This window comes from Ascaphus truei, chromosome 5 (assembly GCF_040206685.1).
Source record: "Ascaphus truei isolate aAscTru1 chromosome 5, aAscTru1.hap1, whole genome shotgun sequence".
NCBI classification, from domain to species: domain Eukaryota; kingdom Metazoa; phylum Chordata; class Amphibia; order Anura; family Ascaphidae; genus Ascaphus; species Ascaphus truei.
In genome coordinates this window covers 179,913,554-179,940,804 of record NC_134487.1, presented here as the reverse complement: position 1 = coordinate 179,940,804, position 27,251 = coordinate 179,913,554, and the positions used below count along the sequence as shown (strand labels likewise).

The 27,251-nt window shown below is 48.0% G+C and overlaps 1 long non-coding RNA gene across 1 annotated transcript in view; it reads right to left on the bottom strand.

Annotated features, from left to right (window-relative positions):
* Positions 1-27,251, bottom strand: part of LOC142495634 (uncharacterized) — a 102,561-nt gene that overhangs the window by 54,306 nt on the left and 21,004 nt on the right. The window contains exon 2 of the long non-coding RNA XR_012801779.1: positions 3,214-3,311. This is a non-coding gene — a long non-coding RNA (uncharacterized LOC142495634). The remainder of the gene's footprint in view (positions 1-3,213; positions 3,312-27,251) is intronic.

Sequence of the window (27,251 nt, the reverse complement as noted above, 5' to 3'; positions counted from 1 at the left end):
TCCCCGAGGGAGCCCTGGTGTCCCGTGATGTGGGGGACGGCGGCAGGGGGTTCCGGGGGACCCGGCGGACCCGGAGAGGAGAGGGGGAAGCCGCGATCGGCGGGCCTCTCCTCCGCTGCTTCGGCGCGCGCCCGGCACCCTCCGGCGCGCGCCAGGTAACTGCTGTGGCCGAGAACGGGCAAATGCTCGAATAAACTCGGCCGCAGCAGTAAGTACAAAAGTTTTAACACAAGCCAAAGAAAATCTTTTTTCTAGAGGGTTAACGTTTGCTCAACATCTGGTCCTAATAGTTTTGCAGAAGTATAATGTGTGGTGCTAAGAACTGTATACAGCTATAATGATAATATTAAGAAGATAATGATTCCTATATGAGGTCTGGGATATATTCTTGATTGTAGGTGGGTACTGGGTGTGGTATCCTAGTTGGTAAACCACCATAGATGGCACTCAAATTGTCCAGGAACCCAAAGGCTAATGATCACCCCAATGAATAGTACCCTAATCCTTTTGTGGAATAATGATATGACCATGAAGCAAGCAAGAAAACTCACGAGTCTGCTGCAGACGTTGATCCCACCAGACCTCTGGGTGTGCCTCCGTCCTTGGAGAGGGATGCAGATCAGAGAGAGAAATGGCAGAGCACAACCGGAATCATCCGAACAAGAAATTAGGAGGAAAGTGCATTATCCATGAAAAATGTAATAGTCATGGAAGGAAAAAGGGCAAGGCATTACCCTACCAACATGTTTCATGCTACACAGAGCACTTTATCAAGGCAATAGTTTTGACCTATTTTTAGATGCCAGTAGGTTCCTGAGGAAACTTACAGTTAAAAGATTCTTTTTTTTTAAATAAAGAAGTAGAGATCTCAGAAACTAGCAAAATCCTATAGTCGATAAAACACCATCCCCAATGTAACAAGTGAAAACTTAATCAAAAGTAATCTACAGCCCACAAAGATCCATAGTATATACCCAAAAACCTCTAAATGGAATCATCTGGAAGTTTTTTTTTCAAGATAATTAGAAAAGATTTCAAAGAATTAACTTATCAGGAACCAAAAATACAACATAGGGCCTCATGCTATAAGCAGCGATAAGCCCCTTATCGCCACTTATCGCCAAAAAAGCCTACAGCTATTAAGTAAGCCCCGATAAACTGGCGATAAGAGAAAAAAACGCTGCTTTTTTTGTCGAAAAAAACCCCTGCTAAACGCACGGCAATAAGCCGCTTATCGCCAGCTTCTCAAACTCGCTCAATTCTAGTTCCACCGATCAGCTTATCGAGGGTGATCGCTGCTCGAGAATGGAGATTTCCTCTCCAAATCGTCCCTTCACAAAAAGTTGGCAAGAAGGTGGGGAGAAGCTGCCGAGAAACGGCGACATGACACTTAGAAAAAAAAAATGCTTTTTTCCTGCATCGGATTGATGCGGGGAGACTCAAAAGCTGATAACCATTAATATCAGCACCGGAGACCCCCAGAATGAATCATATGCATGAAAAATGCATAAACAGGCAACTTCATTACCTTAGCGGCTAACCGCTAAGGCAATGAAGGGGTTAACCAGCAGTGCCATGCTTATTGTGGGTAGCGGGGGTGGGTGAAGTTGGTATTTGGCCCTTGGTGGGTGTTTAGGCCTTGCGGGGGGGCTTGCGGGTGGACGTAACCCCTTCATTACCGTAGCAGTTAATACCGCTATGGTAATGAAGGGGTTAACCCCTCCCGCTACCCACCCAGTAGGTCTAAACATCCGTACTTGGGGCTAATACCCCCTTCACCCACCACCGCTACCCACAATACAAAAAAATACGCACACCAGCTCTACAGCCATCTTCTAGGCCACCAAAAACCATTACAATATTTAATAAACAACAATACACAACCCACCCCCTGTGCCCCCACATAAAACCATTATTTATTTTTTACACACAGGATTAATACCACAGGCCAGCGGGGGTCCCCGGGTTGTTCCCACGAGCGTCTGGGGGCCCTCGGGTAGTCCCCGCTAGACTCCATGGGTCTCTAGGTGGTCCCTGCAGTTGTCTGGTGGTCCCTGGGTCATCCCCACAAGTGTCTGGGGGCCCTCAGGTGCTTGCCATGGGTGTCTGGGGGCCCTCAGGTGGTCCCTGCGTTTGTCTGGGGTCCCCACAGGGGTGTCCGGGCTGTCCTTGCAGGTGTCAGGAGGTCCTCAGGTGGTCCCCGTGGGTGTCCGGGGGTCTTCGGGTAGTCCCCGTGGGTCCCCTCTGGCCTGCAGGACCATTCATCTATTTAAAAAACAAAAACATGGCCTACATTTCAATAAATACACCTCCCCCACACCAAACACATGCAGTACAGTAATGTGCAAAATAACTATTATCCAGATATGGATAATAGATTATTTGCCCATTATTAAACAACATTAGCCAGCCAGCATACAGTAAGTAAAGTAAATAAAAATCGTTCTACTTACCTCTGCCAACATGAAGGGCGTCCTCGTCAGCAATACAATCTAATGGCCCCTAGCCCCTTAATCACCTTAGTTGTTAATAACTGCTATAGTAATTAAGGGGTTAACACGCCCTCCTCCATTACCCACCAGGGAGGCCTAAACACTCACGTCGGACCCACTATACCCACCCTGTTCCCATTGAGTGGCATAGTAGTACATCATACCCATATAATATGGGTATGATAAGCTACTATAGCAGTCAATGGTCACACTAATACAAAAGCATGTATGTCAAAAATACACAATACTAAAACAGATACAACGAGCACCTAAACACCCATACAAAAAATTAAAACCAACCAAGCCAACCAAGCAATTAACTACATGAAACCACTAGCCAATCAATTAAATGTTTGATTTTGTGACATCATCTTAAAGGGAAATGGAGCACAGCCATTCTGATTAGCTGGCTTTAGTCCCTTTCATGATGTTACATGGAAAAAAAAAGGGCACATGGTTTTCACAGCCAATCAGATGGTGTGGGAACCATGTAATGCCCAAATGTGACGTCACAGGCAATATTTAAGGCCGTGATGTCTTATTTGAGCTCAAGAAGCCATTGGTATCGTTGATTTAACATGGGATTATTGGATTAACAGATGAAGATAAAGACAGAAGATAAAAAAAAACAAGAAAGAATCACAGATGAAGTAAGAAGAAGATGATGGGATTAAAGAAAGAAGAAGATGAGAGAAGATTAAAGAAAGAGGAATTTTGTTACCCGTCCTTGATCTTCACGGTGGATGGTGTTGGATTGTGATTTGTGACGTCACGGTACGAGAGCTTGCTGACTTCCCAGGATTCTGAGGGCCAACGCTTCTAAAGGTAAGATAAATATTGAATAAATGTACTTTTATTTTTACAGGTTTTTTGATTGGATTATTTTTTATTTTTTTATGTTTCTCATTGCTCATTGACTGCTAATGTATTAATCTGTGCCTGTTTATGGTACAGATGAATACAGTAATAGCCAATGCATTTATTGACAAATGCATTTCTTCTATTGACTGTTTTATTTTGTATGTCTTTTTATTGTTTAGATTAAATTGATTTGAATTGTCATGGCTTGTTTTTTTCTTTTTACAGATTGTTTAGCGATTTTATTTAATTATGTATTTTGGTGGCTACTGGTTTTAATTAATGTGTTGCCTAGTGGTTGTATGAATTAATTGTTGTGTTGATTAATTTTTTTAGGTATTAAATGTAATATTTGGCTAGTGGTATGATTTATGTGTAATCAGGTCCCCTCCGGTCCTCCTGTTTTCCGTTTCCCCCCCTTACCTCCACTGTAGCGAGGGATGGGCCGGAGGATTGGCAGGGCAAGATCATTGCCGGAGCTCCGTGGGGAACGAGCGCTCAGGGCACCGCCATATTGCTTATATGCGCGCGCATGCGCAGTGAGTCGCGCATGCGCAGTTAGGTGCTGGGAGTTGCGCTGACCATTACAGAGTCTCGCATGCGCAGTGCAGTACTCAAGAGGCGGATATTATCCACACAAGGCTCTGCGGGGACTACAAGCCCCACAATGCACAGGGGCATTTGGTCAGGTCCTGGAGATGGAGATTGCGCTCGTGTGGGATCTTTAGGGAAATTCCTCAGGAAGGTCTCCTCTCCCGCTGCTCCCTCTCCCTCCGGTGATCAGCCGGCCAGATAACAGTCCAGAATGCAAAAAAGAGATGGGAGGTGGAGCGCAGAGAAAGAAAATACCAGGGTGAGATAGGGTCAATTTATTGTAACAACAAAACACAGAATTACTTACAATTGGTAAAACAGCAGCATGTAGATACTCCCACAGAAATCTGGTCTGCGTCTATTTGGTTGCCCCCGTCCTGACTACGACACACTGCTTCAGTCACACAGGGTCCCTGACCCGGAACCGGAAGTGTAGCAACCGAGTGATAGGCGGGCTCTCTCAGGTTGTGGCAAAAGCTATAGCAATAGCAACAGCCACTCCAGACTGACGGGGGGATTTCCCAGCAAATACAGAAAATAGGGAGATTCTACTGTGCTAAAAAATGCACTCCTACCCAGGAGTGCAACATAAAAGTATTCAAACAACCCTCTACGCGTTTCACTCGGTTGCTACACTTCCGGTTCCGGGTCAGGGACCCTGTGTGACTGAAGCAGTGTGTCGTAGTCAGGACGGGGGCAACCAAATAGACGCAGACCAGATTTCTGTGGGAGTATCTACATGCTGCTGTTTCACCAATTGTAAGTAATTCTGTGTTTTGTTGTTACAATAAATTGACCCTATCTCACCCTGGTATTTTCTTTCTCTGCGCTCCACCTCCCATCTCTTTTTTGCATTTGGTCAGGTGCAGGTAACAAGCCAATAGGGCTGCAGCAATCCCCTGCTCCAAGAGATTTATACATTTCACGCGCTGGGGGACCACGTTAGTCGGAGCTGGGACATAGATACAGTAGGGTAGGTTGTATGTGCAGGGCGTCTGTGGCCCCTGCACTAGGCCAGAGACCCCCTATTGGCCCCAGCAAGGCCCCGACTCCCATATTAAGATTGTGGCTGCTACAGGGACTGGCCCTTAGGCATGGATACTGCCCGATTAGCTGCTTGAGTTCACGGACACAGCTGCAACGCTGCACAACCCTGAAGATTGTGGTCTGGGACCAGATCACTCTTCAAGATATAGAGACTATCTGTATGTGGGACCCTCCAGCTGGATACCACACACGTGGAGGAGGACCCATCACAGAGGCAGACACCATCGCTGGATCAGCGGATCCTGCACAGCTACCAGTTGGTGTGCCCGGGTGCTGGAGCACCCGGCAGGTACCTATACACCAAGTGCACCAACCATTGTTTCACATCATCTAGTAGGCAGCGCTGTCTCACACATTGGGGTTGGGTGTGGGACTCTTGGGACACGGTGTGGGGTACACAGTGGTGGGGTTACGGCCCTTGAGGCTTTATCGGGTAGCTGTATCTGGTTAGCAATTAGTAGTACATTAAGATATATATGCTGCCAGTAAAGGTATTGTTGTTTTACACTGCATGTGATTATTCTCATTGGGTCATGTGAGGGGCTCCTCCCACTATGCTGGGATCCCTCTCAGGTGGAGGCACTGCACCAAAACTACTATTAAATCACCCCGGGCTCTCCATGGCGGAGGCTTAGGCTTCCTGTGAGCCAACAGGTAAAGGCAGCACCAGAAGCCTCTTTGTTTAGGGGGAAACAGGGCTACATATGTAATTGATTACATAGTGATTTTAAATATTTTATTGAATGCCTAATGGTTTTATTTCTTTAATTGATTGGCTAGTGGTTTTACTTAGTTAATTGCTTGTTGGCTAGTGGTTTTACTTAGTTAATTGCTTGTTGGCTAGTGGTTTTAATTTTTGTTTAGGTGCTTGTTGTATCTGTTTTAGTATTGTGTATTTTTGACATTCATGCTTTTGTATTAGTGTGACTATTGACTGCTATAGTAGCTTATCATGTCCATATTATATGGGTATGATATACTACTATGCCATTCAATGGGTACATGGTGGGTATAGAGTGTCCGGGGTGGGTGGTTGGGCCTCTCGGGTGGGTAGTGGGGCAGGGTGGGTTAACCCCTTAATTACTATAGCGGTTATTAAACTCTAAGGTGATTAAGGAGTTACTGCACCGACACACTTTATTCGAGCAAATACCCAGTATGTACCTGGCAGATACCTGGAATGCGCCGCTCCTCACCTCTGACAAGCCCCGTTGCGTTTGCCTTCCCAGCCTGGGTTCATGCCTGGCTGACGGGCGGCTGATCTGTTAAATGATAATGATTAGGATTTAATAGGCTGCAATACTTCGCGTGTCTACCAGATGGCATAAATTCATGAATTGTAATGCAGTATACACTGGCGACACACTTTATTGAAGTGTGGCCAGTTCCGCAAGCCGGGAGATTTCCCGGCTTGCAAGTGGCAGCCCCTCGGCGTGCCGCGCGTCACCGATGCGCGGTCACACGTCATCGGGTGCCTGCGCCCCCTGCACGCGCGTCCAGGGCTCCCCGAGGGAGCCCTGGTGTCCCGCGATGTGGGGGACGGCGGCAGGGGGTTCCGGGGGACCCGGCGGACCCGGAGAGGAGAGGGGGAAGCCGCGATCGGCGGGCCTCTCCTCCGCTGCTTCGGCGCGCGCCCGGCACCCTCTGGCGCGCGCCAGGTAACTGCTGCGGCCGAGAACGGCAAATGCTCGAATAAACTCGGCCGCAGCAGTATATATATATACTGTGCAGTATTGCAGCCAGCGGGAATAAAATGCTTCAATCCCTGCCTGGAAAATACCTCAATGCACTCGGGCAGAAAACAGTCACAAACCTCAATACACCCGGGTATACCCGAATTCGTGGGACTAGCCGAGCTCGAATAAAGTGTGTCGCCAGTGTAGGGGCCATTAGATTGTATTTATTTATGTATTGTTGCTGGCATCGGAGGACATGGCCCTGCAGTATGCTGACGAGAATGCCCTTCATGTTGGCAAAGGTAAGTAGAATGTTTTTTATTTAATTTATTTATGCTGGCTGGCTAATGTTGTGTTTAATAATGGGCAAATAATCTATTATCCATATCTGGATAACAGTTATTTTGCACATTACTTTACTGTATGTGTTTGGTGGGGAGGTGTATTTATTGAAATGTAGGCCATGTTTTTGTTTTTTTACATACAGAAATGGTACCGCAGGCCAGCGGGGACACACGGACACCACCTGAGGACCCACAGACACCAATGAGGACAACCCGAGGGCCTTCAGACACCCACGGGGACAACCTGAGGACACCTGGACACCTGCGGGGACCATCCAAGGATCACTGTGGGGCCCCGGACACCCGCAGGGACCACCCAAGGGCCCCAGACACCCATGGGAACCACCCGAGGGCCACCAGACACCAATAGGGATGACCCTGGGACCCCGAGACACCCGCGGGGACCACCTGTGGACCACGTTGGGGCCCACGGACACCCACGAGGACCACCTGGAGGCCCATGGAGCCTAGCGGGGACCACCGAGCGCCCCCAGACACCCGTGGGAACACCCCGGGGTGCCCTGAGGGGCCTGCGGACACCCGTGGGGACAACCCAGGGACCCTCGCCGGCCTGTGGTATTAATCCTGTGTGTAAAAAAATAAATAATGGTTTTATGTGGGGACACGGGGTGGGTTTTGTATTAATGCTTATTACATATTTTAATTAAAGTTTTATTACTAGTGTAGATTAGCAGGGCGTCTCCGGAGCAGAACCGTGTTGATTTGAGGTCAGGGGACCCCATACATCCTGAGATACAGGCCCCGTTATAGGATGCCGGTATCTCCTATGCATGTAAATGTCCCGCGTCACATAAAGGTTTTTATGTTAAAGCTTGTCCCTGTCACATTGGATTTGAATGTTTTGGTTTTTTTACTGTGTTTACATCCAATGCAGTTGGTACATGTATAATAACCTTTGAGATCATTTAACCATGTTACATGGCGATCTCTCAGACCATCTATCGGGCAACTAGGAGACAAAGAGGATTTTAGATTCCTAGCCCTTTTAAAGACAATTTTTGTTTTTTTGGGGAGGATGGTTTTTAAGATCGGATCTCTTTGGAGAATATTCCAATGTTTGTTCAGTGTCTTGGATATGGTCGGAGCTATACCACTATATTGGGTAATGAAGAATGGAAACTGGGCCTGTCTTTTTTCAGGTGTCTTCTCCTTTTGGCATAATAAGGATGCTCTATCGATCTTATTGACCTCTGAGATGGCGAGATCTAGATCTTGGTTTTTATATTCTCGCTCAATAAACCTTCTTTTCAATTCTCTGACCTGTTGCTGATAAACAGAATTCTCTGAACAGTTCCTCCTGATTCTAAGCGCCTGGCCCTTAGGGATGTTTCTCAACCAATTGGGGTGATGGTGGCTTGATGCCAATAGATAAGTGTTGGCATCTACCTCTTTATGGAATGTTTTGGTGTGAATTATGCCATTCACTACATAGAGGGACAGGTCGAGAAAATTTATGTCCGTTCTACTCTGGCTGAATGTGAATTTCAGATTTCAGGGGGGATTTAATGAAGGCGAATGCCGGGGGTGGGACTTAGAATGCCGGCCGGCCTGCAGGGGATTGGTCGCAGGCATGTCAGAGGAAGCCGGGGCGGGGCTTCCGCTTTGTGCAGAGCACACGTGTGTGTGTCTGTCTTCCCGCTCCTGGCTCCACTGTCGGCTGCGCAGTGTGTCCCCCTTCTGTCCCGGGTCCCAGCCAGGGGGGGGTAATAGGAGGTGGTAGCGGGGGTGCACCTGCCTTTGTACCACCTACCTTGTACCATCTTGCACCTTTGCCCCCCGGCATTCCCACCTTTGCCCCCCGGCGCTCCCACCTTTGCCCCCCCCCCCCCCGGCGCTCCCACCTTTGCCCCCCCGCGCTCCCACCTTTGCCCCCCGGCGCTCCCACCTTTGTCCCCGGGCGCTCCCACCTTTGTTCCCTGACGCTCCCACCTTTGCCTCTCCTGGTGCTCACTTCCCCCCGTCCCCTTGGTGCGGGAGATGGGCTTGGGGGCGGGCAGTGGTGGCTGAGCGGTCGCTGGTGGGCGGTGCAGGGGCTGGCGGGCTGTGCAGGGGGAGGCGGGGTGTGTGTATCAGTGTGTGTGTATCATTGTGTGTGTATCTGTGTGTGTGTATCAGTGTGTGTATCAGTGTGTATCAGTGTGTGTCTGTATGTGTGTATCAGTGTGTGTGTGTGTATCAGTGTGTGTGTGTGTATCAGTGTGTGTGTGTATCAGTGTGTGTGCGTGTGTATCTGTGTGTGTGTGTGTATCAGTGTGTGTGTGTATCAGTGTGTGTGTGTATCAGTGTGTGTGTGTGTGTGTGTGTATCTGTGTGTGTGTATTGTGTGTGTGTATCAATCAGTGTGTGTGTGTGTGTCAGTGTGTGTGTGTATCAGTGTGTGTGTGTGTGTGTGTATCAGTGTGTGTGTGTATCAGAGTGTGTATCAGTGTGTGTATCAGTGGGTGTGTGTGTGTGTGTCAGTGGGTGGATGTGTATATCAGTGGGTGGGTATGTATGTCAGTGGGTATGTGTGTATATGTGTATCAGTGGGTGTGTGTGTGTATCATTGGGTGTGTGTATCAGTGGGTGGGTGTCTCCCTCACCCTCTCTGTCTCCCTCACCCTCTCTGTCTCCCTCACCCTCTCTGTCTCCCTCACCCTCTCTGTCTCTCTGTCTCTCTCACCCTCTCTGTCTCTCTGTCTCCCTCACCCTCTCTGTCTCCCTCACCCTCTCTGTCTCCCTCTCTCTCCCTCATCCTCTCTGTATCCCTCTCTCTCCCTGTCTCCCTGTCTCCCTGTCTCCATGTCTCCCTCTCTCTCCCTCCCCCTCCCCTCTCCCTCTCTCTCCCTGTCTCCCTCTCTCTCCCTCCCTGTCTCCCTCTCTCTCCCTCTTTCTCCGTCTCCCTCTCTCTCCCTCTTCCTCCCTGTCTCCCTCTTCCTCCCTGTCTCCCTCCCTGTCTCCCTCTCTCTTCCTCCCCGTCTCCCTCTCTCTCCCTCTTCCTCCCTGTCTCCCTCTCTCTCCCTCTTCCCCCCTGTATCCCTCTCTCTCCCTCATCCTCCCTGTCACCCTCTCTCTCCCTCATCCTCCCTGTCACCCTCTCTCTCCCTCTTCCTCCCTGTCTCCCTCTCTCTCCCTCTTCCTCCCTGTCTCCCTCCCTGTCTCCCTCTCTCTTCCTCCCCGTCTCCCTCTCTCTCCCTCTTCCTCCCTGTCTCCCTCTCTCTCCCTCTTCCCCCTGTATCCCTCTCTCTCCCTCATCCTCCTGTGCACCCTCTCTCTCCCTCATCCTCCCTGTCACCCTCTCTCTCCCTCTCCCTCCCTGTCCCCTCCCTCTCCTCCCGGTCTCCCGCCCTCTCCTTCCTGTCTCCCTCCCTCTCCTCCCACCCTCTCCCTCCCTGTCTCCCTCCCTCTCCTCCCTCTCCCTCCCTGTCTCCTCCCTCTCCCTCCCTGTCTCCATTCCTGTCTCCCTCCTCTCCCTCCTGTCCCCTTCTCTGTCTCCATCTCCATCTCTGTCCCCCTCTCCTCTCTGTCCCCCTCTCTGTCCCCCTCTCCCTCTCTGTCCCCCTCTCTGTCTCCCTCTTTGTCTCCCCTCTCCCTCTCTGTCTCCTCTCCTCTCGGCTCCTCTCTGTCTCCCTCTCTGACTCACTCTCTGTCTCCCTCTCCCTCCCTGTCTCCTCACCCTCCCTGTCTCCCTCACCCTCACTATCTCCCTCACCCTCACTATCTCCCTCACCCTCCCTGTCTCCCTCACCCTCCCTATCTCCCTCGACCCTCACTTTGCTCCCTCACCCCCCCTGTCTCCCCCCCTTCACCCACTCCCCTGTCCTCCCTCACCCTCCCTGTCTCCTCACCCTCCCTGTCTCCCTCTCCCTCTCCCTCCCTGTCTCCCTCTCCCTCCCTGTCTCCCTGGACCCTGTCTCCCGCTCACCCTCCCTGTCTCCCGCACCCTCCCTGTCTCCCTCACCCTCCCTGTCTGCCTCACCCTCCTGTCTGCCTCACCCTCCTGTCTCCCTCACCCTCCGTCTCCCTCACCCTCCCTGTCTCCCTCACCCTCTATGTCTTATCTTAACTGCTGTATACCTACATTGAAGTAACCTACCCTGCTTTCTTCCAGATCTGACTCAAGTTTCATGCCAGAGACATCGGACGACAGGTAGGGAACACCTCCCCTGCAGTATAGTACAGTACCTTGAGGGACTGCGGATCAGGTAAGATCCCAGGCGGGATTGCTGCTTTAGAAATTGTGAAGAGGGGGCATCCTGACACTGGTTAAGAGGTTCAGAATCATTAACATCTGGCTTTTTTTGTTTGTTCGATTAGTGAGGTCATCCGACACACACACACACACACGTAACTATGTAACAAGGTCTCCCTCTCCCTCCCTCCCTCTCCCTCCCTCCCTGTCTCCCTCCCTCTCCCTCCCTGTCTCCATTCCTGTCTCCCTCCCTTTCCCTCCCTGTCCCCCTCTCTGTCTCCATCTCCCTCTCTGTCCCCCTCTCCCTCTCTGTCTCCCTCTCCCTCTCTGTCTCCCTCTCTGTCTCCCTCTCTGTCTCCCTCTCCCTCCCTGTCTCCCTCACCCTCCTGTCTCCTCACCCTCACTGTCTCCCTCACCCCCCCTGTCTCCCTCACCCCTCCCTGTCTCCCTCACCCTCCCTGTCTCCCTCACCCTCCCTGTCTCCCCCTCCCTCACCCTTCCTGTCTCCTCTCCCTCACCCTCCATGTCTCCCTCTCCCTCCCTGTCTCCCTTTCCCTCCCTGTCTCCCTCACCCTCCCTGTCTCCCTCACCCTCCCTGTCTCCTTCACCCTCCCTGTCTCCCTCACCCTCTCGGTACCCCTCTCCCTCTCTGTCCCCCTCTCCTCTCTGTCTACCTCTCCCTCTCTATCACCCCTCTCCCTCTCTTTCCCTCTCTCTGTCTCCCTCTTTGTCCTCCCTCTCCCTCTCTGTCTCCCTCTCCCTCACCCTCACGCTCCCTGTCTCCCTCACCCTCCGTGTCTCCCTCACCCTCCCTGTCTCCCTCACCCTCCCTGTCTCCCTCACCCTCACTGTCTCCCTCACCCCCCCCCTGTCTCCCTCACCCTCCCTGTCTCCCTCCCCCTCCTGTCTCCCTCACCCTCCCTGTCTCCCTCTCCCTCACCCTCCCTGTCTCCCTCCCTCACCCTCCTTGTCTCCCTCACCCTCCCTGTCTCCCTCACCCTCCCTGTCTCCCTCACCCTCGCTGTCTCCATCACCCTCCCTGTCTCCCTCACCCTCCCTGTCTCCCTCACCCTCCCTGTCTCCCTCACCCTCCCTGTCTCCCTCACCCTCCCTGTCTCCCTCACCCTCCCTGTCTTCCTCACCCTCTATGTCTTATCTTAACTGCCGTATACCTACACCAAAGTAACCTACCCTGCTTTCTACCAGATCTGACTCAAGTTTCACGCGGGAGACATCGGAAGACAGGTAGGGAACACCTCCCCTCCAGTATAGTACCTTGAGGGACTGCGGATCAGGTAAGATCCCAGGCGGGATTGCTGCTTTAGAAATTGTGAAGAGGGGGCATCCTGACACTGGTTAATGGGTTCAGAATCATTCACATCTGGCTTTTTTTTGTTGTTCAATTAGTGAGGTCATACGACACACACACACACACACACACACACACACGTAACTATGTAACAAGGACTAATGGTAGTAAAATATAAGTGTACTACAATAAATAAACTATTATGTAAAAAAAAAAATGTGTCCCGGTTTTTCATTTTCAAAATCTGGTCACCCTACCTAGTTTGGATACCTTCCCCATTTGCAAAAGTAGTTTGGCTTCCTCAATTTAACAGATATTTGGTGGTTTATAGCAGGGGTGCGCACACTGGGGGCGCAAGATTTTCGGGGGGGGGGGGCACAGTGGTTACATAGGTCTCGCGCACTTCCTGAAGGTATTTAAATGAAATACCAGGGGACCTGCGAAGGCCTCTGTAACTTCCCTTACCCTGGCTCTGGCGGCATCTGGCATTGCATCACCATGGCAACGCGGCGGCAGGGTAACGTGCCGTCAGAACGCCGGTGGCAAGGTAAGGAGGGGGGGGGGGGGTGCGATCAGGGGTGGGAGAGCCGGCAGGGGGGCACAGGGGAAAAAGTTTGTGCTCCCCTGGTTTATAGCATATCCCTACAAACATTCCCGCATCTATTTAAATCTATTTATAATACATAATACTCATATTGGAAGCCTGTAATTTCTTCTATATATGGTCGCTTGTCACCTGCCTTATGAATGGGTTAATACATTGGCCTTTAGTAGAGATATATTCTGGGAAATTTCACACAGACTAATATTGGCTATTCTTCTGAGAATATCCTCATCACGGCATGGCAGATATAAAAGCCAGATGGCACAGTTGGCTAACAGTATTTCCTGCTGGGGAATGTGCTCAGCGTTTCGCCATACTTTCCCCCCAGACATTTTTTTTTATAGTATATATGTATCTGAAAAAGAAGGAACTCTAACGGTACTCTGAGGAGTCACACACCCAAGTGATGTCAACAAGCTCTATGTCATTGCTACGATTGACACCATGAGGAAGGAGGTTAGATGACGTGCTCACTAGAGCCCTACGTCCGAGGATGGAAATAGCGGCTAGAGAAGCAGAGACGGTTTTATATCATTATTGATGCTTATAACATAAGCACACTTGTGAGTACACTTATTTTAATAGTAAGACACCGTTTTTAATATTCCACCATTGGAGATGCTTTGAGCTTTTTTCCAGGATATATGTTCTACAGTATTTGCTGTTGAATAGGATCACCTTCTAAAAAGCAGCAAGTGCCCATACATCCATATTTCGACCTCGCACATACATCTACAGAGGACTATCTTACTAAATATTTATTAACAATACCTCTACTGCTGCTCTCTTGAAGAACAACATATACTTGTATATGTTTATATAGTGCCCTGCATACTAACCTGGTGGATTTTTTTATTTGAATTTTATCATCTTCTGATAAATATTATATTTTTACATGTCTAGTGTCCGTCATTCTAACACATTTTTATTATGTTCAGTATTATACTTTGTTCTTTTCATATATTTGCACCTTGTCTACATTTGCTTCATACTGTATTCTAACGTATATTTTTCCAAAATATTGTTCTAATATTTCAGGGTTTCTTATTGTACACACTATCTTGGCATATATATATATATATATATATATATATATATATATATATATATATATATGTAACCCATATTCCCCCCCCCCCCCCCCAATCGCTGATAGGGTGCATATGAGGAGAATCTCTGAGGGCTATGCACTAAACTCCGAGCTTAATTAGCACATCCGATAAAAAATGAAGCCGGCGGCGCGATTCACTAAGGCCCTGAGCCCATTTTCTATTGGACGTGCCCAAAACTGGCATATCGTGCGTGCAAGCTTTTTTCCCTCTGCTATCGCACTTAAAGTTCCCGTACGCTACCTGATAGAAAAAAAGCCGCATGTAACATTTGCATGGAGATTTGCCATCTCCATGCAAGGCTGTTACAGGTGATCGTACACTAAATAAATACATTTTAATAATAGTGTACATGAGCAGGGGGTCTCCTGAGCTGAACCGCATTGGTTTCAGGTCCGAGGACCCCCTACTTCAGGAGAAACAGGCCCCATTATGGGGTGCCGGTATCCCTTGCACTTTAAAGCTCCCGCGTCACGTGACAGGGACATTTAAATTCTGGAGGGGATACCGGCACCCCATAAAGGGGCATGAATCTCCTGAAGTAGTGGGTCCCAGAGGCTGAAACCAATGCGGTTCTTCAGCTCAGGGGACCCCCTGCTCCCGCACACTATTATTAAAATTTACATTAATGCAGCTTCATTACCTTAGCGGATAGCCGCTAAGGCAATGAAGGGGTTAAGGCACATTAGCATGTTTATTGGGGACAATTGCCCCCAATAAACAACACACATCCCCCCCGCCCCCTAACACATACAGTACTGTAATGGGCAAAATTACTATTATCCACATACTGCTGCGGCACAGTTTATTCGAGCATTTGCCCGTTCTGTGCCGCAGCAGTAGCCTGGCGCGCGCCCGAGTGTGACGGGCGCGCGCCGAAGCAGCGGAAGGGGCGCGCGCCGAAGCAGCGGAAGAGCGCCCTCCGATCGGGGAGCTCTCCCTACCGCTGCCGGGTCCGCCGGGTCCCCCGGAACCCCCTGCCGCTGTCCCGCGATCGCGGGACACCAGGGCTCCCTCGGGGAGCCCTGGACGCGCGTGCAGGGGGCGCAGGCTCCCGAAGACGCGTGACCACGCGTCTATGACGCGCGGCACGCCGAGGGGCGGCCACTAGCAAGCCGGGAAATCTCCCGGCTTGCGGATCTGGCCGCACTGCGATAAAGTGTGTCGCCAGTGTATGGATAATAATGCATTTGCCCATTTTAAATACATATAAATTACAATAAATACAGGCAATATATATGACACTTACCTTTTACAGGCACCCACGATGAAGGCCGTCTTCATCCTCATCTTCATCCTGCCCATGCCCCTCCGATGCTGCAAAACATGCACAACAATCACAATAGCCAATGTAATGTCCCCTAACCCCTTAATCACCATAGCGGTTATTAACCGCTATAGGCATTAAGGGGTTAACCCACCCTCACCCACCACTCGGGAGGCCTACATACCCTCCCCCACTAACCCCCCACCCCGTGAGGCCTAACCACCCTCACCCACTACCCAGACGGGGGGCCTACCCACATACCTTTGGGGCCAATACCCCCTCCCCCCACCCCCAGTACCCACAATAAAAACAATACACAGCCCCACAATAAACATCATTCTATTTATTAAATACATTACCCACCCCCTGTGCCCCCCCATAAACACATGATTTATTCTTTTACATACATGGTTCATACCCCAGCCCCACGCGAGTCCCCGGTGGGCCCGGCGGGTCACCTGACAGACCTACAGGGTACCAGCAACTTGTTTCATATAGTTCTGGAGGCCTGTTGGTGGGTCCCGCAAGGCGCCATGGCCCACCAGGTGGTCTCTGCGGGTCACCGTGTGCCACACTTGGGTCCCCATGGTAGGCCCGCGGATGTCTGAGAGCCCCGGGTCAGACCCACAGGTGTCTGAGGGGCCTCGGGTGGTTCCCACAGGGGTCTGGGGATCCACGGGAGCTCACTACGGGTCCGTGGTGCCCCCACGGATGTGAGGCCACCGGTTCTTCCCCGCACACTACGGGTCCGCGGTGCCCCCACGGATGTGAGGCAACCGGTTCTTCACCGCAGACTACGGGTCCGTGGTGCCCCCACAGATGTTTGGCCACCGGTTTTTCCCCACATGTGTCACCCGTGGACCACTTAGCCTGGTACCCGTGAGATACCCAAGGATACCTCAGGTGGTCTCCAGAGGTCTCACGCAGAACCAAGGAACCAACCCTGAATGTAAAATAAATAAACCTGACCTATACATTCAATACATACTGCTGCGGCCAAGTTTATTCGAGCATTTGCCCGTTCTTGGCCGCAGCAGTAGCCTGGCGCGCGCCCGAGGGTGACGGGCGCGCGCCGAAGCAGTGGAAAAGCGCCCTCCGATCGGGGCGCTCTCCCTACCGCTGCCGGGTCTGCCGGGTCCCCCGGAACCCCCTGCCGCCGTCCCGCGATCGCGGGACACCAGGGCTCCCTCGGAGAGCCCTGGACGCGCGTGCAGGGGGCGCAGGCTCCCGAAGACGCGTGACCGCGCGTCTATGACGCGCGGCACGCCGAGGGGCGGCCACTAGCAAGCCGGGAAATCTCCCGGCTTGCGGTACCGGCCACACTTTAATAAAGTGTGTCGGTAGTGTACATCCCCCCCCCCCAACACATACAGTACAATAATGTGCCCAATAACTATTCTCCAGATATGGATAATAGATTATTTGCCCATTATTAAACACATAAAACATGCATAAATCAAAACATGAATTTTTAATCTTAAAATCACCACATTGCATGTTAAAATAAATCCAGCAGCCATTGTAAATATAACCCAAGAAACCAGCAGCTACACAAATGTATATGAAATGTAACACAATTGCATTGAGTGTGTACATGATGCAATTAATCTGTGCATCATGTAACACTATGCAAAATATATGTAACAATAAAATACAATATGAACAATGTCCCCTAACCAGCAATGCCATCATGAAAATCAAATATAAACTAAGCATCATCAATACAATTAGCATCAATCAGGTTGGGCTAAAGTCGTGAGTGGAGTACCTCAGGGATCAGTACTTGGACCCCTGCTTTTTAACTAGTTTTTTAATGACCTTGAGGTTGGGATCGAGAGCAAAGTCTCCATCTTTGCTGATGATACTAAATTGTGTAAGGTAATAGAATCAGAGCAGGATGTAATTTCTCTTCAGAAGGACTTGGAGAGACTGGAAACGTGGGCAGGAAAATGGCAGATGAGGTTTAATACAGATAAATGTAAGGTTATGCATTTGGGATACAAGAATAAAAAGGTGACTTACAAATTAAATGGAGATATATTGGGGGAATCCTTGATGGAGAAGGATTTAGGAGTGCTTGTCGACTGCAGGCTTAGAAATAGTGCCCAATGTCATGCAGTAGCTGCAAAGGCAAACAAGATCTTATCTTGCATCAAACGGGCAATGGATGGAAGGGAAGTAAACATCATTATGCCCCTTTACAAAGCATTAGTAAGATCACACCTTGAATATGGAGTACAATTTTGGGCACCAATCCTAAGAAAAGACATTAGAACTAGAGAGAGTGCAGAGAAGAGCCACCAAATTTATAAAGGGGATGGACATTCTAACTTATGAGGAGAGACTAGCTAAATTAGATTTATTTACATTAGAAAAGAGGCGTCTAAGAGGGGATATGATAACTATATACAAATATATTCAGGGACAATACAAGGAGCTTTCAAAAGAACTATTCATCCCACGGGCAGTACAAAGGACTCGGGCCATCCCTTAAGGTTGGAGGAAAGGAAATTTCACCAGCAACAAAGGAAAGGGTTCTTTACAGTAAGGGCAGTTAAAATGTGGAATTCATTACCCATGGACACTGTGATGGCAGATACAATAGATTTGTTCAAAAAAAGGTTGGACATCTTTTTAGATGGGAAAGGTATACAGGGATATACCAAATAAGTATACATGGGAAGGATGTTGATCCAGGGATTAATCCGATTGCCAATTCTTGGAGTCAGGAAGGAATTAATTTTTCCCCTTAATGGGGTTTTGTGTTTGCCTCCCTCTGGATCAATAAGTAAGTATAGATATAGAATAAAGTATCTGTTGTCTAAATTTAGCATAGGTTGAACTTGATGGACGTACGTCTTTTTTCAACCTCATCTACTATGTAACTATGTAACTATGTAATTGCTTAAGCAAATCTAACTACACTAGAAACAGAGATGTCGCTGATTTTGTTTCTCTGGAAGTTAATCTTATGGTCCTCTGTTTGTCAATCAAGCATTTTACCACCCTGTCTTTCATTTTTGAGGGAGTCATAGATTTTATTCATAGATTCTCCTGATGAAACCTTCGATAAGGTGAAACGCGTAAAGTGTGTCCAGTACCCAGTGAAGATTGAGTGGGAGGCTCCACGCAGTGTTACTTGCTCATCCATAGCTGTTTCTGGTCTTCCATCCGGGGATTCAAACAGTAAGTGCGGAGGACAGACGGCGCGAGTGCTGCAGTGTACCGGAGCAGAGAGATCGCTCCACAGCTTCAACTGTCTGCGTTGATTATTTTGATCTAATTGTGCATATTGTTCTAACACCATGTGTGTGCATTATAAAATGTTTACTGCAGATAAAAGTTTTTTTTAGCAGTCTGTACTATGGCCGCCCTTCTTGTTACATGCTACGAGGGTTCCCATATATGCGTTTCCTAGATGTGCTGACATCACTGATACCATACAGCTGCATTACAAAGAAACCTTTATACGCACCATAATACAGAGAAATTTGTGAGAGCAAATTTCATTGGACTACATTTCATTGGACTACTGAAAATATTTATTCATTAGATTCGCTTCAAGACATATTGCACAATCGTCTGTGTGTTTTCTTGTTACATGTATTCGCGCTCCCTGAACATCTAAGAATTACATGGATTGGGAAAGCAATCCATACTAACGGTTGAGCTGCATTTTACTGAGTTGTTTGTATTTAAATTTTACTTACTTTTTACTTATCACTTAATCACTATTAAATAATTTATTAAGCACTCAGTGTATATATACACTGGCGACACACTTTATTCGAGCTTGGCTAGTCCCACGAATTCGGGTATACCCGGGTGTATTGAGGTTTGTGACTGTTTTGTGCCCGAGTGCATTGAGTTATTTTCCAGGCAGGGATTGAAGCATTTTATTCTCGCTGGCTGCAATACTGCACAGTATATATATATATATACTGCATTACAATTCATGAATTTATGCCATCTGGTAGACACACGAAGCATTGCAGCCTATTAAATCCTAATCATTATCATTTAACAGATCAGCCGCCCATCAGCCAGGCATGAACCCAGGCTGGGAAGGCAAATGCAACGGGGCTTGTCAGAGGTGAGGAGCGGCGCATTCCAGGTATCTGCCAGGTACATACCGGGTATTTGCTCGAATAAAGTGTGTCGGTGCAGTATATATGAAAAGAAAAATTCAGTAGCGCCACTTGTGAAACAAAATAAAATGATGTGAATTAAACCGTGCAAATACTGTGTATAATATTAATCAAAATAAAATATCAATCTAGCAATACAAAAAACAATAAATGTGAAAAAATGTTACAAATGGGAGACTTTGAGAAAGTCACTGTCGTGACGAAACGCGTCAGGGTACGTTATCACGACACTACGTCATCACGCAGTGCGCGCTTTACGGCCGGAGAGCGCATGGAGCTGATCTGAGGCTGAAAAAATCTCTAAATTGCACTGACGCAGAGAGACATTGTTCCAAAGCACCCGACAACTGCTGGATGTGAACCGGAGGGACAATCTACCATCTGATGTGTTCCAGGACGGTGTGGCCTTGTTGGTGGTGATTATATATCACAAATTGCCTTTTTATCTTGTACTTTTGTGAGTGTTCTTAATCCCCTTGTCCTCTTTTTTATTGATTAAATGTACTGTTTTACACTATGGGACGTGCGCTCTCTGTTCTCTCTCTCTCTCTATCTCTCTAAATAGTAGCGCTAGATAGTGAATAATATATAGTGGAGTGTGCAATACAATATAGTGTTAAAACAATGAATAGTGTAATTGAAATAAGACATGTATGCTGTGAAAAAAGTGATAAAGTGATAAAGGGTCGATTGATGTTCAAAAATAATGAAAAACAGTCCAGTATCAGGAACAATCCTTACGGGGGAGGCAAAAGCTTCAGCAGTAATCAAGCCTGACCACAATTAATGCAAAAAAACAAAAAGAAAGAAGTGCCAGCTACGTGATGTAATAGAGAAAATAAATGAGATTTATTGAGCGGTAGAGTCACTCCAGAGGGAGACATCCCATCCAGTGGAGGATATTGTTGGATCGGCGGATCCCCTGCTTCTCATTGTTAGCGCGCCCGGGTTTGGACACACCCGGCAGGTACCGTTCACCAAACGTGCATCAACACCGGTGTAATAAGGCGCTGATCACGCCTAGAGGGGTGGGCATTTTTGGGGACACGTTGGGTGAAGTGACCAAAGGACACCTCTGGTACTGTAGACACGGTGTGGGGATACACGGTGGTGGGACAACGCCCCGCGAGGCGAGGTATAGCTGTAACCACTAGTATTGCTATTTCCTGTATGTGGTTTATGGTTATTGCTCACAGTAAATGTTATTATTGTTATTCTTATAATCTGTGGACTGTTATTAATAGCTCCTGCTCGGGTTATCCCCTCCAATTGGGATCCCGTGCAGGTGGAAGCGCTGCCACTCATTATATTCGTTACCCCAGGCTCCCAGTAGTGGAGGCTCAGATCCCTGTGAACCGACAGGTACCGCCAGCACTAGTAGACCCTTCACATTAAAGGGAAAAAGGGCTATATATACATATATCACTTCTCACTACATATACATACACATATATCACTTCTTTGTTAAAGAAACAACACTGGTCATATCCTTATTTACAGCAATATCACTTTATTAGATTTAAGCGCTATTTCATAACACTTTTTTGGTTTTCACATTCATAGATTCGTACCTGGTTGACTGCCTAATCATTCAGTGCACATAATATGCGTTCACGTGACCTGTAGGGGACTAGTACGACTGCCTCCTTTTGGGAATTCAGCTGTGTCTTCATCTGCAGTATATTACTTTGGCCGATACAGCACCAAAACCTACTGTGTGAGTCGCGGCAGTGGAGGGGGGGGGGGGTTAACCCCTTCATTATCATAGAGGTTACTACCGCTATGGTAATGAAATCGTTAACTCCTCCCGCAACAATCCCGGTAGGCCTAACCATCCACCCTGAGCCAAGTACCCCCTTCCCTCACCCCCTCTGCCCCAATAAACCTGCTATTGTGCCTTAACCCCTTCATTGCCTTAGCAGCTAGCCGTTAAGGCAATGAAGCTGCTTTAATGTAATTTTTAATACTAGTGAATGGGAGCAGGGGGTCTCCTGACCTGAACCACTTTGATTTCTGTCTTAGGGACCACCTGCTTCCGAGTTGCAGGCCCTGGTATTGGGTGCCGGTATCGCCGCCATTTTTAAATCCTCAACATCATGTGACCGGGGGATTTAAATACTGGAGGAGATACCGTCACCCCATACCGGGGCCTGTAATATGAGAAGCAAAGGTTCCCCGAGGATGAAATTAATGCGGATCAGCACAGGAGACCCCATGCTCCCGCACACTATTAGTAAAAATTAAAGCAGCTTTATTATCTTAGCGGCTAGCCGCTACGGTAATAATTTAAAAAAATTTTGATGAAGGTTTTGATACCAGTGTGCAGGCGCAGGGGGTGTTCTGAGCTGAACCACCTTAATGTTAGCCTCAGGGATCCCCTACTTCCTGAGATACAGGCCCCGTTATGGGGTGCCGGTATCCCCTAAAGGATTAAATTCCCTGGTCACGTGACGCAGGAGATTTAAAAGCACAGGGGATACTGGCACCCCATAACAGGTCTCAGGAAGGAGGGGGTCCCCAGGGCTGAAATCAAATCAGGAGACCCCCTACTGATGTACGCTATTATTAAAATGAATATTTGAACTGTACGATCTCCTGTAAGAGCCATGCATAGAGACGCAGCGTTTCTATGCAGCTCTTCCAGGCTGAATTTTTTTCTAGCAGTTACCATGCTATAGGATTTATAGCATGATAGCACTGATGGTCATACGATAGTGCATTTTTGTTAACAAGCTTTAAAAAAATGGCATTCATTCTTAGTGAATACCATTTTTGCCCTCATGTTATATTGCATGTGTAAGAGATGTTTGCAGAGGTATGCAAATGGAGACGTTTTAGGGTGAAATAAATATAAGGATTTATTGCCTGTTCCTTTAACAATGTAAACACAAAACATAAAAGAAAAACCTGCTCCACTTTGGAGAATAACTAGACAGTACTGTATATGCCCTATCTAACTGGGTGGGTAGCTAGGCTGATTACCACCCCAAACAAATATATATACACACACACACTACAGTCCAACAAGAACGTCTCTTATCTGTTTCTGTTGTTCTTGTTGTAGGGACAGACCTCTCTCTTCTCCTGGGTCTGCATCCTTGTGTGCTATGGCACTCTCTGTGTCCAGGTATAGAGTTATTGTCCCCTTGTCTTGCTGTCAGCATAGAGTCCTTCTGTTTGCATCAAGCCATCATATTTTCCTCAGGTCAGCCCAGTTGTGGGCTAAGGACATCTCTGCTCTGTATTCCTCCTTATATCAGCCCAAATGTGAGCTAAGTAATCCCTTTCCTATGTCTCACATGAGGCTTGTTACAGAGCTATATAAAGTGGCTGTCTGGCACACGTTTCCTGTATACAAAAAATATATCACCTGCCATGCTCATTGAGGGAAGGGAATCTCCTGAGAGGTACCAAAGGAATGATATGAGGAAGGAAGTAATCCAAGCACACAGTCTTCTGTTCAGAAAATTTATTCAGCAATGAAACCAACGTTTCGACTGCCACACAGTCTTTATCAAGGTGAGGGCTGACACATATCAATAAAGTCCACATATATATCCCGACTCACCCATCGTGAATCACAGCAGCTGGTAAATAGCGTGAAACCATCACGGCCGCGACGGGGTCCGCGCATGCACACTACATTGCTCACGTGCATGTGAGCCTGGCGCCAGCGTGCAGCTCACCATAATGACGGCCGTGTACCACACTATCCCAGCAGCCCCCCCTATGTTTGATTTGGCAACAAGACGTCGAACGCAGCACTCATGATAAAACATGATGCTGTGAACGGGAGTTGCACCAACACACGGGTGCCTGTGGCTCACTACTGACATAATACCTAACAAAAGGAACAGGCTAAAGAACCAAATCCCAGCACACCAGTACCAAGTGATAATCCCATAAATAAAGGGTAAAACATACCCATAAAACAACAGTACTCTACATGTACAACTAAATAGTGTATATACAAATGGAACAGTGAAAATCAATGGACATGATACAGTAAATGAAACCCATAAGACATGACATACAAAAAAGACTAACTAACATAAAACACACACAGACAGAAGTGTCACAAAAACTCAACTATAATTAAACCATCATCAATGATAAATCTTCCAGAATACATATAGATAGATAAACAGCCGAGACGGAAGTTTAGAAGCGCAGGTCCATCATAGTAGAAGCGCAATCAACGCCTGTCAAGGAAATATTTAAGGTTTTATTGCTCGTTGAGACCACCTTCAGTACTTGTCCTTAAATGAAATATCCAGTACGCCTCCCTCCTTAAAAGAACTGTATCCCTATCCAAAGCTCCCTTTAGTACAGTCTTGATACTGTAGCCCCGGTAAGAAATGGGGGCTATATATCTTTCTCCTACTGGTGTAAGTCCTGCTAAGGGCAGGCCGCCAGTAGTTATCATGGGTTTCCCCCGCTTCAAGACCTGCCGTGATTGGTGGAGGTAGGCACCTGACTCTGTGTGCAGGCATGAGACACAGGGGAGGGCCTGCTGACTTCCTGAGGGGTGGGGCTGAGTAAACTTAGTCCTGCCTGTTCCTATAAGTGACAAGCAGTTCTGTCCTGGGAGCAGAGAGTGCTGGAGTGTCTGACCTGAGAGGTCATGATTAGAGTGACACCTGTGCTTGGAGAGGAGGCAGAAGACCAGTCTGTTTAGAGCTGATAAGACTATAGGTGTGGACCCATGCCCCTCACCCTGCTCAGGGGGTGAGGGGGGGATCTTGCCTCACCCAGAGGGTATACCCTTGGGGTGGGTGTCGGGGGTATTGAAGCCCCATACAGCCCATCCTGCAGGGGTACAGCCTGGAGGAGAAGGAGAGGAGGACAAGACCCTGTACACTGCATATGAACTGTTGCTGTGCATGAACTGCTGCTGTGTGCTGCTACTGATCTGCTGTACAGAATAAAGAGACATTGCTGCTTTATTACAAAGACTGTGTGAGACTGAAATCTCTCGCCCTGAGACCAGGGCTTCTCTGGGAGGATTTCACCTTATCCCTAAAGGCTCGCCAGAGATGGAGGCGCTGCACCACCGTTGCTAAAGAAGATGCAGGCATATACCCCAGAAGCCTGTCCCTGTTATCCCCTATACCACTGCGGGAGACTCAGGCCCTCCTGTTCCTCAAAGGTACACACCACCCACATACACATAGCCAGCCCTCACTACACCCTAGGGGTCCAGTCTGCGACAGGGGGGTGGGGGGGAACATGGGTTACAATACCAATGACCCTCATAGCTGCTATGGGGTGCTTATGCTGGACACAATGCTGTATCATTATCGTGCGGTCAGTACCTTTCCTAATGATGCTCTTATGTTCGATAAAACATTGTTTCAACATCCTCGTCGTCTTTCCGACGTAAAGTAACCCACAGGAACATCTAAGGAAGTATACTACATGTGGAGATCTACACGTAATGCGATGTTTAATTTTTATACTTTCCCCATTAAACGGATGACTGAATGTATCCCCTGTGCATAAACTATTGCATATGGAGCAAGTGCAGCACCTAAAATTACCAGGTTTACCCAGACTTAGGAAATTTGTACTCTGATAAAAAATGTTATCATCAGATTTAATCAGTGTGTCTGAAATATTCCTCCCACGTTTAAAAGCCAACATGGGGGGTTCTCGGCACACCTCTGATAAGATTTGGTCATGCTGCAAAATATGCCAATGTTTTCTTTCGGTAGGCCTTAGGAAGTTACTCCCTCTATTGCAAGTAGTAGGGAATATTATTCTATCATTGGAATTTCTCTTTTGACCAATGTGTAACGATGCGCGGAACACGCCCCCTGCGGCGTGTTCCTTCCTTACCTGTTTACTTCTGATCGCCGCCCTCTAGCTGCGAGTCAAGATCCTGTGTCTTTAAGGATTCTGAAGCAAGCAACGCCATCTTGCTTCCTGGCAAATCCTGCCCTCTTCCTCCTGTCAGGAAGTAAGCCTCTCTTTGACTTTCTCTTTGCATTTAGTCTTTTGCTGCCTGCCCTGGTGCCTGCTAGTACCCATCGCATGCTGATCCTGCCTGGACCTCCTTGGGACTTTACTTATCTTCTTTGGTTTCCGGAAGACTGGGACAGTCATTCTTATACTACTGAGGTTAGTTTACCGTCGGGTATTGTAGGTACCTGCTTAGTAGGGTTCACCTTGACGTGGTAGCAGGCTTATAATTCCTTGGCCAATGGATTAGACTAAGAACCCTTATGTTATGTTTAGTTTCACTGCACCTTGCTGTTTCTGGCACTATGCCTTTAAGGAGGCTGGACGTCCTCCAAGAAGCAATTCCCTTGTGGATGTTACCTTGTGCTCTGGACTCTACCTCCCATGTTCCTGTTCATGCTCCTAGTTCCATGTCCATGTTCCTAGTTCCTGGTTCCCATTCCAGACTCCCGTGCTGAAGCGTTGGCTTCAAAGAAACCCCTGTGTTGGTGCCTGAGAACGTGCGCACTTCCGCTCTGCAGTCAGAGCATGCGCGCACATGCAGCTGGATCACTCGTGTCTCTGAGCAAGGCACCGCACCTCCGGACGCGTCGCGCATTCTCATGTGCGCGGCGCGGTCACGTGACTATGTGCACCGATCCCTAGCTGCGCGGTAACTTACTAAGCTTTGTATCCCCTGCGGCCTCCCCACCTCGCTAACGGGTCCTTCCCTTTCCCTGCGCTTGTGTGGAGAGCACAAGCGTGACACAATGCCTGGTACATTCCATTCAAATGCCTCCTCTAACAAGGATGGTGTGTAACCTCTGGCCATAAAGCGTTCTTTCAAATCCAAAAGAGCAGGGCCCCCAACCGTTCAGGTCTATCGATTATCCTCGAGATTTGCACCTTTTGTGAATAGGGGAGCACTTTAATAAGGGCCGGTGAATGATAACTATCGGCCCTGAGCATAGCATTCCTATCAGTAGGCTTCCTGTATACGTCCGTGTGGATTACCCCATTTTCTAAGCTTATCAGAACATCCAGAAAATATATTTCTGTACTGCTCCACATATTGGTAAATAGTACCAGTGTGAACAATAGATTAAGATAATCAAAGAATAAAATCAATTGGTCTTCAGTTCCCTTCCATAGAATGAAAATATCTTCTATGTACCGGTAATAGCAGGGCATATGGGCAAAATGTACCGAACCATAAATATGCTCTTTTTCAAAATGTGCCATAAATAAATTTGCATAAGCAGGGGCCACGTTACTGCCCATTGCAGTTCATTTGACCTGCAAATAGTATTGCTGCTCAAATTTTAAATAATCTTTGTACAAAATAAAATGTAAGAGCAGTATAATATACTCTGTAGGGACGGTATCTGCAAAATGGGAAATAAATGCTGCCTAAACCACCTCCAGACCATCATCATGGGGTATGATGGTACAAAGACTAGTTACGTCCATGATAACCATGATAACGCTATCATCAAACTTTGGAAATGCTCTACATTTTTAAAAGCAATCTGAGGTATCCTTAAGATACGAGGGTACCATATAAACCACTGGCTGTAAAATGTTATCCACATAAATCGCCAGTGGCTGATTAAGAGAATAAGTAGCAGCAATGATGGGTCCCCTAGGGCATCTAGTCATACTTTTATGAAT